Below are 15,510 nucleotides of genomic sequence, written 5' to 3' on the forward strand. Positions count from 1 at the left end.
GTAGAAACTGTTGCCAAGACAGATGCCATGCCAACAAACAAGATTTGAACCAAGCACACTGGGATACATGTTGGACCACTGATGGCATCTGCACATTGTTAATATACAACTACAGTATCTTTGGACTGGGCTTCATTTTGGATCCAGATGCAAAATTACGATTTTGCATCACCTTTATTATAAAACAGCCCTTTTCTCTCTTTTTTCAGTGATTTTCAAAAAGAATTTACTTTAAAGATTATCAACAAACCATAAATATGAATTGAACTGAATTACAGGACGATGAATGTCAGTAGGTTTTTATATGATTTATTGCTCGTGTATGTGCACAAGTACATATATATTGTCGGGGTCCATTTTTACAAGCTTCTGTAGATTTCATAGTTAAATAATAGGATTTCTTTGTAATGCACTATATCAAAGCAATGCAGGTTAACCCAAAATGTGAGCTCTGGTGTGACTCATGCAGTGAGGTTTCATTTATACTATGTTAAGTCACATTAACATTAGATTATTACAAACCTGTTTTATGTCTTCTTATACAATTTATTAGTTACTTTAAAAAGCAATTTTATTCATAAAGCACCACGAAGGTAAAGTCAGACTCATTTACTTGAAATGAATGTTGGTGAAATCATGATATATATAAAACTTCTGTTTGGCTCCAGCCTTTTTGCACATTTTGTCATATTAAAATATTACTAGTATAAAAAAGAGAAACTGTGCAGCTTTGACACACGAGATCTGCATGTTTGTAGGAGTTTTGTCATTTTTCTTGCAGTGTCTGCTCCACTGTCAGCCCTCCTCTTGAGCTGTTCGGTTTTAAATTTATGTGTTTGGGTTTTTAAGGTTATTTTCTGTTTTATTACAAATGTTTTTCGGCTGAGTCAAAAACAGGGAAGGCAGTGAGATACTGTATGTGACAGTGAGCTTTACAAATAGGTTCAACTTGACTTGCTGTGAGAAATAAAAACACTTTTATTTATTTACTGTAGCTGTGAAGCTTGGAGACAATCCTACAATCCTATTTTAGTATTGAAAAAAGAAGAGAGCTAAGTACAAAAACTACTGCAACTGTACACAGTCTGTACATGCGAACAATCAATGTTTTATATCAAGGGAAGGTTACAGTTTATTAGCACGAGGGATTAGCTGCTCCTCTGGAGCTGATACCACTCAGAGAGAAATCAAGCACACGAGGCCGTAGGCTTGGTGGTGCAGGGCTGGGGGATGGTTTGACAAGTGCTTCAGTATAAATCAATAGCAGGCATGCGGTGATAAATCCTCCCAGCTCCAATGACCGACTGGCCCTCACACCTACGCACACAAAACAATCTCGGTCCCCCGTGTCACAACAGCTAAAAGTTATCACTGCCATGGATCAGCAGTGCGTTGATGTGTCAGCTGAAAGTCAGCTTAGAGCCCAGCTAGAGGAGGCAGGAAGCCTCAGGTCTGGTCGATTTAACTATGGGCCACGGATATTTCAGGAAAGCAGCCTGACATAAGGTTAATTGTCAGCACTGGGAAGTTTGAGTACAGTTAATCAACTCGAGAGAGGAGGAGATGAAGGTTTTAAGTCCAAAATGATATCCATAAATCCCAGCTTCTTTAGCAACACTCTGATAATCAACCTCCTGCATCAAGGCATCAAACGTTCTCAAACCTGAGAAACTGGATGCTTGTGGCTACATCACAACTAGCTCAGTGTCAGACGACTTGAATCGCACAACGAGTTGCGGTGGCAGACTGAAGGAGCTGCAGGTTTCGACGGGTTGATCGCCCACACGCGCCGACTCTCCCTGACGTCAGCCAAACCCACAAACACATTTATTAAACAGAGACGTGTGTCTTTGTGATTCAGCACAGAACTGTTTGACATCTTTCCCCTACACGTGTCACAGATCAGTCTGCCTGCTTCGACTGAAACACAAAAGGTGCCATTACACGGCTGAGCAGGCCGGCATCAGCTCGTCTCAGATGGGCATGTTGATGTATTAAGAGTGTCATCATTCAAACAGCGTGCGGGCTTCGGTGCAAGGCCACAGCGCAGGTAGCTATTTGAAAAATCAATAGGAGCCCAGCAGTTATATCTGTGAAAAGGCTCAAATCAGCTGCAAAGGGATTCACATGTTATTTCAGGTAACAGGTAGCATCGTAAGCTCGCAGAAAATGCACCGGTATCGTTCTTTATGCATGCAAAAGCTCCCAATCTTAAACCTGATGCACTATCAAAGCGCACTGAAGCAGGTTTACGGCATCGGAGAAATGGCGAAAGGTGTAGCGCGCTGAACTGGAAGCTGCAGTGTTTTCAGGAATGATATACTGTTCTACATTCACACAGCTGATGCATTTTTTATGTCCAAAACCAGAGGGGCTTTCTCACCTTCAATTTTAAAAGTGTTTACTCAGCAGCAGTCCTGAGAGCTGATAAAATAAGTTAGGGCACCTGAATTAAAAATGATTCCTCGGCTGAGGATGTGTCCCCAAAACAGTCCCCCGCGGCGCCTCTCTCCTCGCGGTAATGCGAATGGAAAAAATGTCTCGCCTTACCAATAAGGGCCAGCTCACATGCAGTCCCACCTCTGTGCTCTTTCACTCTCTCTCTCTGCATTGCCATTGTATAGATCTATTTTATGCCATAGAGGGGAAGCACACAGTAAAATGAGATGACAGAACGCTGGGAAACACAAGAAAACGATTAAATATGTCATCGTCTAAATAATAAAGTGTGTAAAATACAATATTGAATACATTATTTTCATGGTATACGACTGGGGTTCAGGTATTTTTATGATTATCTTTCAAAGTTTGAAACAACAGCTGAAATGAAAAGTGCAACTACAACTTCCTGGTTCTTCTCCTGTGGACGTTTGAAACACCGTCTGGAAATTCAGGTTTGCAGGAGAGCCTGTATTCGCTGTCTGTAGCCTAAAGACAAACGATCTAATATTGTTGTTTATTCAACATCAATGTGTTTTTAAGCCTTTCCCAACACCCTTTCCCTCCAGGTTGGAGGTTTGCGAGATAGATGTTACCGCTCGTAGAGGCGCATGAAGCAGCGGATTGGCTGCGGCCGTGTCTGTAATAACAGTTGGACCCTGTAGGGATAAAATACTGTAAAACATGAATCCAGAATTGTTATAATTAAAGAAAATGCATGCATCAGAGTTTTTCATCCAAAGCTCAGTCATGGCTCGTTTTAATTGTGAAGCAAAATGTTCCTTTTACACTGCGCGTATCATTTCTCCTCGTCAGCTTCTTAGCCGAATATGTGATTTTTCACACATGGGGAAAAGAGCATTTGTTCCACTTGTTCCATCTCAGTGTGTTTTCAGGCTACAACTCTGTCCAAGCCACTGTAGATGTTGACCAAAGTGGATTTACCGTGACGTGGACACCAAAGTAATCTAAACTTTTCAGTGAAGTGACACTTTGAAATTTACACAAGATAAGGAACAAGAAAAGTAGACAATCCGATTTGCTTGTCACTCTTGGCACCTAATAAAAACTACATTTGTAGGGCGAGGAGTAATGTTCTCCTGTTGGAACGTGTCCCCAAGATGGCTGCCCTGGGTCAATGTTGTGCCGCTGGAGAATTTCCCAGTGAGCAAGATGGAGCACATGTTGGCTTGGGTGTACGCTGGCCCCGGGAAGCTAGCTTTACTTCTGTGAATTATTTACAATGATGTATAGGTCCCGGTGCTGGGAAGCCATTCTGTTTTTGGCTACCAGCTCACATCTGTTTTCCAAGACGTATCCGTCACTGGGAGAAATTCAAAAACGGTGGACTTGATGTATGCTTCTGGCTCCATTTTTTGTGCAGGACACTCTAGAATAAAAGAGCTCAAGCTGGATTTCATAACACACTTACGAGGATTAGAGAAACAATGCATTAAGCCCTGGACGAAGTCTGTTAGGAAAATGAATGAAAGAAGAAAAATGACAGCTGGTTTCTGCCTGCGTGTCTGCAGATCGGTGCTTTCATGTGCTAGCAGAAAGCTCTGGAGCTGAGTTTTAACTGCTTTCCAGAGCTTCCTAATAAGACGACAATCAAACAGAAAACCTGTTTGCCATCACAAGTGTTAGTTTACCAAAATCTTTGACGGATAGTAGCAATGCTACATCTCCGATGGACGAAAGAAACAACAGTTTCTCACATCTCTTGGAATCTTAGTCTTTTCATGTCATCTTCACTATTTCGTGATTCTTTTATATATAAAAAGGGTATAAAATTGTAAACTCAACATCCAATTATTTGTGTCTGGTACAACGTGGCCTGCATTTGAAGCACTCCAGGGTAATGCAATAACAACGATTCTTTACCCAAACCTGCCCTGACCTTTACCAAATGGAGCTCTACCAGTTTGCATTTTGCCTGGTTACTCACTTATTTCAGTAAAGTCCTGAGATTTTAGTGGTGGCTTTAATTAGCCAATGGGAAACCTTTGGCTTCTCCAGTATAACCTAATGACCCAATTACAAAAATGTTAGCTATCTTCATATGGTGTCGTTTGGTTTAGCATTGGGGGAAATCACGATGCCTCTATGGACATATTACCTACATTTTGTAACCCGTAAAGCACAGGTGCTATTGGACCTCTGACTAAAACTGTAGACCCTGGTCTTTTTCCTGCAGTAGATGCTAGTGGAGGATTTTTCTCTCCCATAGTCATTAAATTAAAATCTGTTCATTTTGATGCAGTAGCACAGTTTAGTTATTGACTGTGAAAAAGGAAAATTAGGTCAGAGAAATGTGGAGCACGAGCCATTCTCAGGACACAAAGACAGTCTTTAGCTTTATAGGTTTATCTTCCAGCTCGTTTGAAGTCAGTGATTTCAGGTCATTGGCATTCAAGCACCGATGAGCAACAGAGATGGTTACTTAGCGTCTCGGGCTGACTGACGGCTTCGATTAAAGTAAATTTTGTGAGTTAACTTTGAGAGGTAGCTATTGATTGATCTTGTTTTTTTCTTTTAAAAAAAGTCTTCATGCGTGTGATTGAAACTGCTCAATCGCTCCTGGTTTCCTGGCCTGAATGTGAGTCATTGTAAGCTCCCCGAGGAGAAATGTGGCGGTTTGAAGCCGAGATCAAGAGGACTCGGCTGAATAAAAATAACACAAAAATACATTTCGCATTGAACACTTTCCAGGCTTTTCAGCACCAATTGATTGTGGTTTAAAAGAATGGACAGACCATTTGAGTTCTTGGTGAGACTACAGTTCAAAGGCAAGTCTGGAAAGATGGGTTCTTCTTTCTCGGGGTTTTTTTTTTGTGGCACTGTTCCCGTATTGGATATGTTGAAACTGTCAGCCACATATGCATACTGCACTCATTCTTGCTGTGGGCGTACACGGCACAAAAAGGACTTTTCACTTCCCTCTAACAAATATAACTCTGTGTGCAAAACAGTGGATACATCATGCCAACTTATAAAAACTAGTTAAGTAGTTAGCGCCTTGCTGGGCCTCATCGTTTATAGAGCAGCAAACCATAAACACAAGCTTTATATATTATTTTCTTATGAAACTATCGTTCTATGGGGTATAATTGTTCCTTTTGCTCAGTTTTGGTCTCCACCAACTCCTGAAGGAAATATTTGGCTCCCAGCAGCTCAATGTTGGCTTTATTCACAAGCCCATTTTCAGCTTCATCTTTTATCTGCCTTTCTTAGCTGGTGGGCTTCACAGTGTGTTTTATCAGAATCATTTGGCATGCCACCAGAAAATATATGAAAGTGGTGAGACCAACGACTCAAGCCAAAAACACCAAAGCAATGATGATATTTCCAGGGTTTATCTTAACTTCACTGTCTGTAAATATCTCTCAAACTTAAAAATGTGGTTTATTGAACAGTTTATGATGCACAAATCATTGTTCGGTGACTTTTCACGTGGACCACAATCGATCAGCAGATTTTTATTAATATTATGAGACGTTTAATAATTTAGGAGTGCTACAAGTGAGCATTAACCTATTTGCATTGTTAAACCACAATAACTCAACGAAAGGACGTGCTTCCACATGTTCAAGATCCAGTCATGTTCACATCCAAGGTGGATGAAATATGTTTTTGCATGTTATTCTAGGACTTTTGAAAACAGAAACATAAAAAGGTTTTAAAAAGTTAAAAAACACATGTTCTCTCTCGCTGATATTTAAGCTGCAGGTTGGTTATTAAAAAAAAGCATAGTTCATGCCATTAGAAGAGCTGCAGCCTTTATCGAAAAATGTGGGTGTTTGTAATTATGAGAAATAAAAATCAAATCTGATAACAACACTAACACTATCAAAAGTTAACAGACTATTTGTTCCTTGCGAACGCTGCAGACACGTTGATTTTTTAAAGAAAAGAGTTGACGAGGCGGCGACTCCCTAAGCCTGTTTTCCACGGCTCCCTCGCGTGCTGCAAAGCAGCGTCTGAGCAGAGAGGTGGAGCTGCGTTATGAGAAGATAATGTGAGGAGATTGAGCAATCCAGTGAGCATGACACCGCCTCTGGCTGTACTTCTTGATTACCAACCGTTTGTTGCTTCTGTAACCTCAGCGGGGCCCTTCACCATGGAAACTCCTCATCACTCACTTCCCACCGCGCCTCATTATAGAGCCACCGCCGCGAGCACTGGTCCAGGATCAGCTCACCTGAGCCTTGGCACTTCAAAACTCACACTTTGCCAGTTATTAAAGCTGATCGGAGATGGAACTACAGAGGAAGTGGCAATTGAATGCGAGCCTCTGCGCCCGAAGGTGCGACTCTTCCTGGTTTGACGATGTTGTTGGCTCACCTCGGCGGCTGGATCATCTCGGATCATGTAACCATGAGTTAACATATGTTAAGCAGGCTGCTGTGACTTCTTTATCAGACCTGGATCTACAGATGCTGCCGCGATCAGCTGGAAGTTTGACTTACAGGGGAGATAAAACAAATCTGTGGTTCTCATGAATTAAATTCAAAAAGATTTCACTAAAAACGACTTTATAACTTTTAAAGGACTGGGTAGCATGACGTCTTTGCCTGGGGCACATTGCTCAACTTTTAGCATTCAGCTTGTAAAATAATCATACAGTTCAGATAATGTTTTAATAATTACATAAGTGCAAAAGTATCAAGTAGCTGAAATGGATTTTCTGCTTTTTCCTGATCTTGGTGGCCTTTTGCTGCATATTAACTCGAGTCCTTTATTATATTGCACATTTAAGCACAGCAGACATTGGGATAAACTATTGATTAGAACAATTTGCGAATGAACCAATTAAAAATGGTTTAAAGCAATTAAAAGACAATCAAACAAATAAAACAATTAAGCGAGCGTCATGTTTGATGACTTAGAGAAGTGATTAACAGCCAGTTTTGAAATTGGGCCTAATCTGCTAATGAAAACTGGGAATGATGTGCTTTTCCTGGAGATGTGGATGCTTTGCAATATTTGTTCAATGTAAAAATGCCCTAAACAAACTTTCCATCAACAGGCCTGCATTATTTAAAACGCCCTGTGGCCACAAGCTGCTGAAATCGGTCCTGTAAGTTTTCTCAAAGTGGATACAGTGCAAGAGCCAAGATCTTGCCCTGCTATAAGATTGTTTTTTTACCTAAACAACATGTGTGAACACTGCTGAATGGAGTCATATGAGAATTAGTAATTGCACAAGGCTCTTTGAGGCAGGAGGAGTGGTGCTGAGGGGGTTGTCAGGCAGGATTTTGAAGGTGATGCAAAGGAAGAAAAAAAGTTGGCTCCTCTGCCTCGCTGTTGTTTGGATGAGCCACGATAGCCTGCAGGCACAGGCAGACAGGAGGCTGAGGACGAAACACATGCAACCCGCTCTCATTCCCATCGTGTCAAATGCTGCCATTTTGTCAAAGCCTCTGGCGTCTCTGAGATACGCACAATGTGTCCTTTGGCGTTAGTGCTGTGACGCGCTGGCTGCGGCAATATCGATCGCCAAAAGCGACGCTCGTGTTTCAAAGAGAGCTGGAAAGTTCACGTAAGGAGGCTTGACAGCTGATGTCCCATAGAAGCTTCGTTTTCACACATAATTTTGCTTTGCTGCATTTCCGAGCTGTTTGCTTGGCAGTGTTAGAGTTTGGGTTAAAACAGTCCACTCATGACATGCCGTTAAAAACCAACAGTGTTCATTTCAAACGACGACTTCTGGGGCTGAAAAACTAAGCTAAGCTAAGGCAAAATGCAAAAGCAGTTCCTCTTGTAGTCACTTGGCAAAAAATGTCAAGACTCATGTTTAAATGTTCAACCTGAAGCAGAAGAAACAAAAGTGTTAGCTGTGTTTTTGAAGCACAAGTACAGGTTTGGCTTCTAGCCCCCTCAGTACGACTGCACACAGACTAAATCGTTCTCGAACTCACCTGCTAAACCCTGAAAAGAGCCTGAATCAGTCCACAGGTGCAGCAGTCTGCCAGGCTTAACCTCTGCTGACCTGGAAAGCTCGATCACGTTGGTGCTCTCGAATCCTTTTTAATGCAGTTATCGCTCAAATAATGTGGGTTGCTCTGCATTATTTGTGCTAACAGCTCGTCTAAGAAGGTAAATGAAGAGATATAGACATGTGCACTGTGTCCAGTCAGTGGATGCAGCATGCTAACTAGGCTTCCTGATATTAGCAGAGAAATTAGTAGCTCACTTTTTTGTCCCAATGTGGTCAGCTGCTTCAAAGTGCACTCATCCAATGAGATGATTGGGGAAGGAGACAATATCTTTTATCAAATCTGTGGTAGACAGGTACAGCCAAGGCACAGCTTCAGCCTCAAGCGCACCTCCAAACTGCAATATAAAATCCTCTGTTGACTTTTGTGCTAGCAGCCATCATAAGCAACACATTTTGATTCCCGTAAGCAGCACTGTGTCTGACAACAGAACTCATACATACATGAGCACAAACTGAATCTCAAGTTGTAATTTGCATTTGCATTACACTTTTTCATTTTGAGCTTTATCTGAAACGGCACCGCTTAACTATTCCCATGACACCGTGGCTCTGTGACTGTACTAATGTTAGGAATGTTAATTTTGGTGATCATTAAATTATCTTAAGGTACTTACCCAACATCGAATATAAAGGAAAAACTAAAGGAAAAATCTGACATAACATACAGATGTTAATCTCTACATGTCTGACAATGTTGGTGCAATCTGTTTGATTCTGTTGGCCCACACGTTCAGGAGCAGTTAGGATACATACAGACACACATACAGACATACTAAGCAATGGTGCACAATTCAAACACTAAATAAGAACTGTGCAATAGACATTTAGCTGCTGCATCTCATTAATGAGTATATTTCACTGCTTATTTATGTATACTATATTTTTTATTCTAATTTCTTACTATGCAAATTTCTGTCGGGGTTCTGCTTCTGGAAACTTTCTACACACTGCCATCATTATAGTAAGAAGAAGACAATAACGTTGCAATAGGAAATAATTTATAGCTTTACATGTGTCGATGCATTAATCATTATCAATTTAGGTTCATTTATATTTGTATTGGACTTATTGTTACTATTTTAGCCTCGAAGATTAGCCACTAATTAGTGCAACGTAATGGAAATTAAAATAAAGATTTTTTTATGTTATTAATATGAACTGATTAGTACTGTTAGTCCAAATAAAATAGAAATTCAGGCTTTTTGTAAATAATTTGAGATAAGGTTGAGCCATGAATAATTCTCAGACGGTCCCTAAAAGTCATTCTTTTCTAGCCTTTTCAAACTATGACAGAGAGGGCGAATAACTGAACGAGCATCTTTTGGTGCATACGCCAGGCTAATTAGATCCCTCGTGCGCTTTAGGAAATATAAGAAAAGCGAACCTGCATTGCAACACTGCATGTATACAAAAGCGGTCAAAAAAATCCATTACTGCCACATTAATGTGTGTGATTACGCCCCCCCACCCTGTTTAAAGTTGTTTCAGAGTGTCGTGAATGCGGTATTCAATAAGGTGCTGAAATGCATTTATGCTCGCGATAATTTCCAATTAGTTACAATTAGAGGCTTCGGTGTATGGCACAGTTTATTCAGCTGAATGTTTTGCTGAGGTTGCCCCGTCTGTCTCTCGGGGAGCCTGCGGTTCCTGCTCAAGTAAACTGGTGTGCCCTCGCAAGCATATTCCCATTTTCTGCTTCACTGAACTGGTGGTCCCCAATAATCCTAACACCATCATTTAGTCAGGCAGGGTGCGGAGTGTTTTCATTCCCCCCCTCCTCCTTCCTCTATTTTCTTCATCCCACACAGTCGGCTTGGATTCCCCGAGCCCAGCAGAGTAGAATTAATGCGTATAGTTTGTTGGCCTCCCTTTTTTCATGCACCTTGAGAGAGAGTAAAGTAGAATCGCCTCAAGAAAAGGTGGTTTAAATTCACACGCCGGTTTTTTAGGCGCTCAATGCTTTCTTCTGTTCTGATTTCTCCTGATTCTGCTGGCAGTTTCTCTCCTGCACCTTATAGAAGGATCACAGTTTTTTGGAGACCGTTCCCTCTCCTCAAAGAGGCTTTCAAATGCAGGAGCCTGGGCAAAGTGCTTTTCCATCATCTCTCCCATGCTCTGTCATGCGGACAGCAGGTTGGAACAGAATGGCTGCTTCGCTTTAATACCGAGAGAAAAGAGTGCGAGAGAGAGAAAGAATGAGGCCCGATGATGGACAAAAAGAGCGAGAAAGGGAGCGACGGGCAAAGTAAAGCCTTGCTGTGATGCTGGCGCTCAGTCAGGTGCTTCTAACTCGCTCCCATCTTAAGCAAGAGATGAAAAAATGGACAGAAGTTATCTATAATAACCAAAACTGGAAGGGGCTGAAACAACAACAACCAAAGAAAACCCAGTGAGATACTGTAGAGGCAGGGGAAAGAAAAGATAAGCTTCCTTGCTTGTCCTTTGCACCATGTCCTTTAAGACAGCAGCATATTTCCTCTTCAAAGATAAGGATTTGATTATCCAGGACAAGCTCTTCTTAAGCTTTGTCCTCTTAGTTCCACAGGCGGGAAAGACATCACAGATGAAACAATATGCTGCGGATATGAATCAAATGGGAATGTTACACGCTGAAATAGCAAAATGGCTGTGTTTACAGAGGTCTATGAAGAACAAAGGCAGAGGCTTACAATGATGGACGCAAATCCTGAGTCTCGGTAACTACCAGCTTCGGCTTCCATTCTGAGCACGCCTGACAAGAACTTTGATCTCTCACATCCAGTCACCTGGCTCTGTTCCACCAGCCGGGATAAGTCTAGACAGATAACGCACACACAACTTTGTTCTCTGAATTTCAACTGTTTACACTGAAGAGCGGATTCTTTCTCTCACAGAGCTCTGCCTCCTACATGCAGGATCACAGATGAAAATATAGGGTAACGCCGATACTTTCCTCAGCCTTTGCACAACAGTCTCCTTAAAAATGACGCAGCTTTCCCTCAAGGTTAAAGAATAATGAAAGGTGGCTTTTGCATTTGAGATTTCTTCTGTGTTTTATCTGATCTGTTGCACAATTCAGAGATTGTGGCACGAAAATATTTGCATTCATACTGATGCTGAGGACCCACCAAAATACTCGGCTTGACTGCGGATTTCCAAGTCTATAAGGATACGTAGCAAAACAGCCAAGGACTGGGCGTGAAGGGACAGTCTGCTGTCACAAATCTGTCCCCATACAGCTGAAAAGCTTTTAACTTCAGGATACTGCAAACTGAATACATGTACTGGTTGTACTTTGTAAAGAATGTTGAGACTGGCTTTGAGGCAGCTGCAGTTGTGATCTGGTGCTATATAAACAAAAGTTAATTGAACTGGTTACTATATTGTGCTTTTCTACTCGGATACAACACACCTCATTCACACCAACACCAATGAATCATCAGGAGCAACTCAGGATTCAGTGTCTTGCCCAAGAAGACTTTAGCATGCAGAGTAAAGCATCTAGGCATTGAACCACCAACCTTCAAATCAGTGGATGACCTGCTCTACTGAATAATAGTGGGTTGCAAAGTGGTCCAAACACTCGAGCTACTGTAATTCTACTGCTTCACCAGCACCAGTGTTCCAGTCAAACCCAGTGAACTCAGTAGGTAATTACAGTGCACTCCCCAGTAATGCAAAGTGTCTATTATTTAGACACTTCTGAAAAAATAGACACAAATGCCATTAATCACATGGCATCAAGCTAAGCAGACTAATGATAAGCTAGCTGCTGATGTCTCCAAACTATAGGCTGATTGTGTAAGTGCAAACATGTTGAATGATGCCACTTCATTCTGTGGGGTGGTAAGCGTCTCCTCCATTGTCTTGGTTAATCCCCCGTAACCTGGAGACATGCCAAGGACTCCTTGGTAACCAACAGAAAAAACTCTATTTTCTGACCGGGTGCTGTGTGGTTGCTTGCTCTGGCTAAGGTGTCAGGTAAGTGCTAGAAAACTGAAGGGTGTGCATGAAAACACCTTCAAGCATCATACGTGTGATCTAAACCACCTTCACACCCTCCACCTGTGAACACGTCTCTCTTCGTGGCTGCAACATTTAAGCACTCGGGAATCCAGAAGTTCTGTAGACCATTAAATACTGCCGGTGTCATACGTTAAGGACAAGACGGCATTTGGCTGCAGTGCCCGATGCACCCGGTACTTTTCAGTCCAACATTGAACCATCGAGCAAAAGTGAAAGTAAAAAGCAAAAGAAGACCGAGCAAAACAAAGTGAACAACAGTCTGCTGGCTTACACATGTCTGGGTTACTCCATCATCACCACTCTGGGCTTCTAATGCATATTTTGTATCGCTTTCAAAGAGGACCATTATCTCTAGGCGTACAATATTGCCACGGCTGGCGCATCAAGGCTCAGCCGCCAAAGGACACCTTGTGTGTAATCTGGAGATCCTGGCAGCATCTGACAGACCCGTGGCATCTGACTCCCTGGGATGAGAATGTGTTGAAATAGCCTGCAAAGATCTCCACGTATACTGTTTAATTGTGAACACAGGCAGTGTTGTCACACAAAAGAAATGCTCGTGCTGAATAGAAATCACTCACGATGTGGAAAAAAAAAAAAAGCAGTTGAGTTACTTTATTGGCCAAACACTTATAAGAATGTCTTACAATTTTTTTCCTCTTTTTTTGGTGAGTGATCAAGGTTTGAGGGTTTAATAAAGAGGGAAATGGAATAAAAGAAATAATAAAATAAAGCCTAAAGTGCCACTTGAACCACCAGCGGGTTGCTTCTTCAAAACCTGTACCTTCTCTCTGTGCCTCTCTCTCTCGCCCCCTCAACGAGCTCTCGTGTGCAGCATCTAAATGTAAAATGTCAGAAGTAATCGAGAGAGAGATTTGAGCTGCAGTTCTGAAATTAGGTGAGGCTAAATTGCAGTCAAGGCTGTGTATTAGTTCAAAGTGTGATTCTCTTGGCCTTTGCGAACGAGAATCTTCCAGGTCACGTGTGCCCTCAAAGCGTAAAGCGCCTGATTCCCTTTTTATCGCCAACGCTTCAATCCGAGAGAGAGCGATGAAGCCATTATTGAGCCCTCTGATCTGAGGCTCGATACGGTGTCCCCGGCTGTATAAGCTAGCCTGAAATATTGCAGGTTGCTCCTTGTCCTTTGGAGAACATTAAGCCACAGTGATGGCACAATACATTTTGCAGAGTGGTGGCCGGTCACAGCTTCTAATTCTGGGGTTTGTTTTTAAAAGGAAACCTGCCATTATTCAAACAGGAAACCCAAGTGAGAAATTGACTCTTTTCAGATTCTCCCATCCTGTCAAGGTGCCCTTCTGTAACTCCCTCACTCTCAACCTTTTCAGTCCAGCTCTTCAGGAGCCGTCGCTAGATGCGTTGTGAGGGCAGTGCTTTGAGTGCACTGGCTTAAAAGACGGCATCTTTCTTTCTTTACCCCACTTCTGTCACAAGTGAGCGAGCTACAAAGCATCCGTGACCTGAGCTAATGTTTAAGAAATCCTTGTTAAATCATGACAAAATGTTTTACCCGTGTAACGATCAAAAGCCCGCTAAAAGCCCCTCTCATCAAATGAATCCAAATGAGGGAGATGTATGAGTAGTGATAAAATGAAAAGAAGAATTAGAACCAGTCCTGCACCTTTGAATCACTCCTTCTGTTGTAGCATCAGACGTCTTTTAGGTTTGTAAGATCCAAGGGTTTTTTTTATCTCCCTTTGACTGTCACTGATGCCAACTAAAGGGAATGAGGGATTCACCCAATTAATTTACTGAAGCCCGCAATAAAAAACGCTGAAAAGCAAGCATCCAAGCGGACAGCCTCGCAATTCAATTAATTAAGTGGAGTGCGTATTCCACCAAAGAGGAAACACAGTGCAGTTAGAAGATGATGTCATGGTGCTAATAGAGAGTCGGAGGCTTTTGTTAGCGCTGCGGACGCATGTGTGACTTACGAGTTGTTCCGTTAGTTTGGATTTTATAAGCAAACTTTGGGTTGATGAAGCTGCGATAAATTGTGGCCGCAGTGTGGCGTTTGTGCGTACGTGTTTGTGTGTGTTGTTCAATTTACGTCCTTGTGTGATTGGAAGATATTAAAGTTTTATATTACTGGATAACAGACTCAATGAATCCTTGTAGTAGGAATGTTGGTACACGTCCTCTTTGTGACTCTTGGGGAAATAGTGAGAGTTCATTAAAGCAGCTACAGGGATTTCAAGAGGATGACTTCCTGTGCGTACTGTTGGGTTTAATCACAAACAGTGAAATGGCTTCTGTTCAGCTGAAGATATTTTGATTAAAGGCTCGTGCTCCCTGCCTCAAGCGATCCAGTTTCTTGGAGGAATCTGTAATTCCCAAATCATCCGCAGGTGAGTAAAACATGATACTACCTAAAAAATAAATAAAGAGGGAGAGAATGATTGAATCACGCTGCTTTAGAGGAGTCTCCTGTGAAGTTTTGCATTGAAAAATGTCCTCTTTTGTCACACGTACCAGCTATTTTAAAAGGTATTGTTACGGCCCTAGCAGGGCCTCTCTCTCTCCTGAGGGTGCCTGTGTGGGCGTGTCCCACTACCTCCTGCCTGAGGTGCCACCTTTCCCTCCTGTACAGCTGACTCCCATCAGCAATTAAGGGTATTTAAGCCCAGAGCAGGGTGAGCTCTGGGCCAGAGTGCCATTTTGTGTGGGTACAGCTAGTGAGCGGAGTGTTTGCGGTAGTTTCCAGCTAGTGAGCTGTGTAGTGTGTTGTCCAGCTAGTGAGCTGTGTAGTGTGTTGTCCAGCTAGTGAGCTGCGCTTTCCTTTTGACTTTTTGCTTTATTTGACCAACGCCTGAGTTTTGTTTGTGTTTTGTTGGTGTTTTATGGTGATAACGGCTTGTCCGTCTCTTTTAGTTGACTTACTTCAATAAAACTGTTTTATTTAAACTGTTTCGCCTCCTTGACTCCTTTTTCTGACCCGGTCACTTTTGTTACTTCCCCCTCACCGCCTAGACCCCCCCCCAGGGGAACGTAACAGTATATATTAGACTTTTTGTGCCTTCATTGCATACAAGGTAAGAGACGACAAG

At 42.1% G+C, this 15,510-nt stretch overlaps 1 long non-coding RNA gene across 1 annotated transcript; it reads right to left on the reverse strand.

Annotated features, from left to right (window-relative positions):
- Window positions 1-5,491: 5,491 nt before the first annotated feature.
- LOC145420592 (uncharacterized) lies at window positions 5,492-8,492 on the reverse strand. Its single transcript, XR_013901917.1, has 2 exons — window positions 8,361-8,492; window positions 5,492-8,249 (listed from the first exon to the last, which is right to left on the reverse strand). It is a non-coding gene; the product is annotated as an uncharacterized LOC145420592 (long non-coding RNA).
- Window positions 8,493-15,510: the final 7,018 nt, after the last annotated feature.

Source organism: Astatotilapia calliptera, chromosome 15, assembly GCF_964374335.1.
Source record: "Astatotilapia calliptera chromosome 15, fAstCal68.1, whole genome shotgun sequence".
In the NCBI taxonomy this organism is placed as follows: Eukaryota; Metazoa; Chordata; class Actinopteri; order Cichliformes; family Cichlidae; genus Astatotilapia; species Astatotilapia calliptera.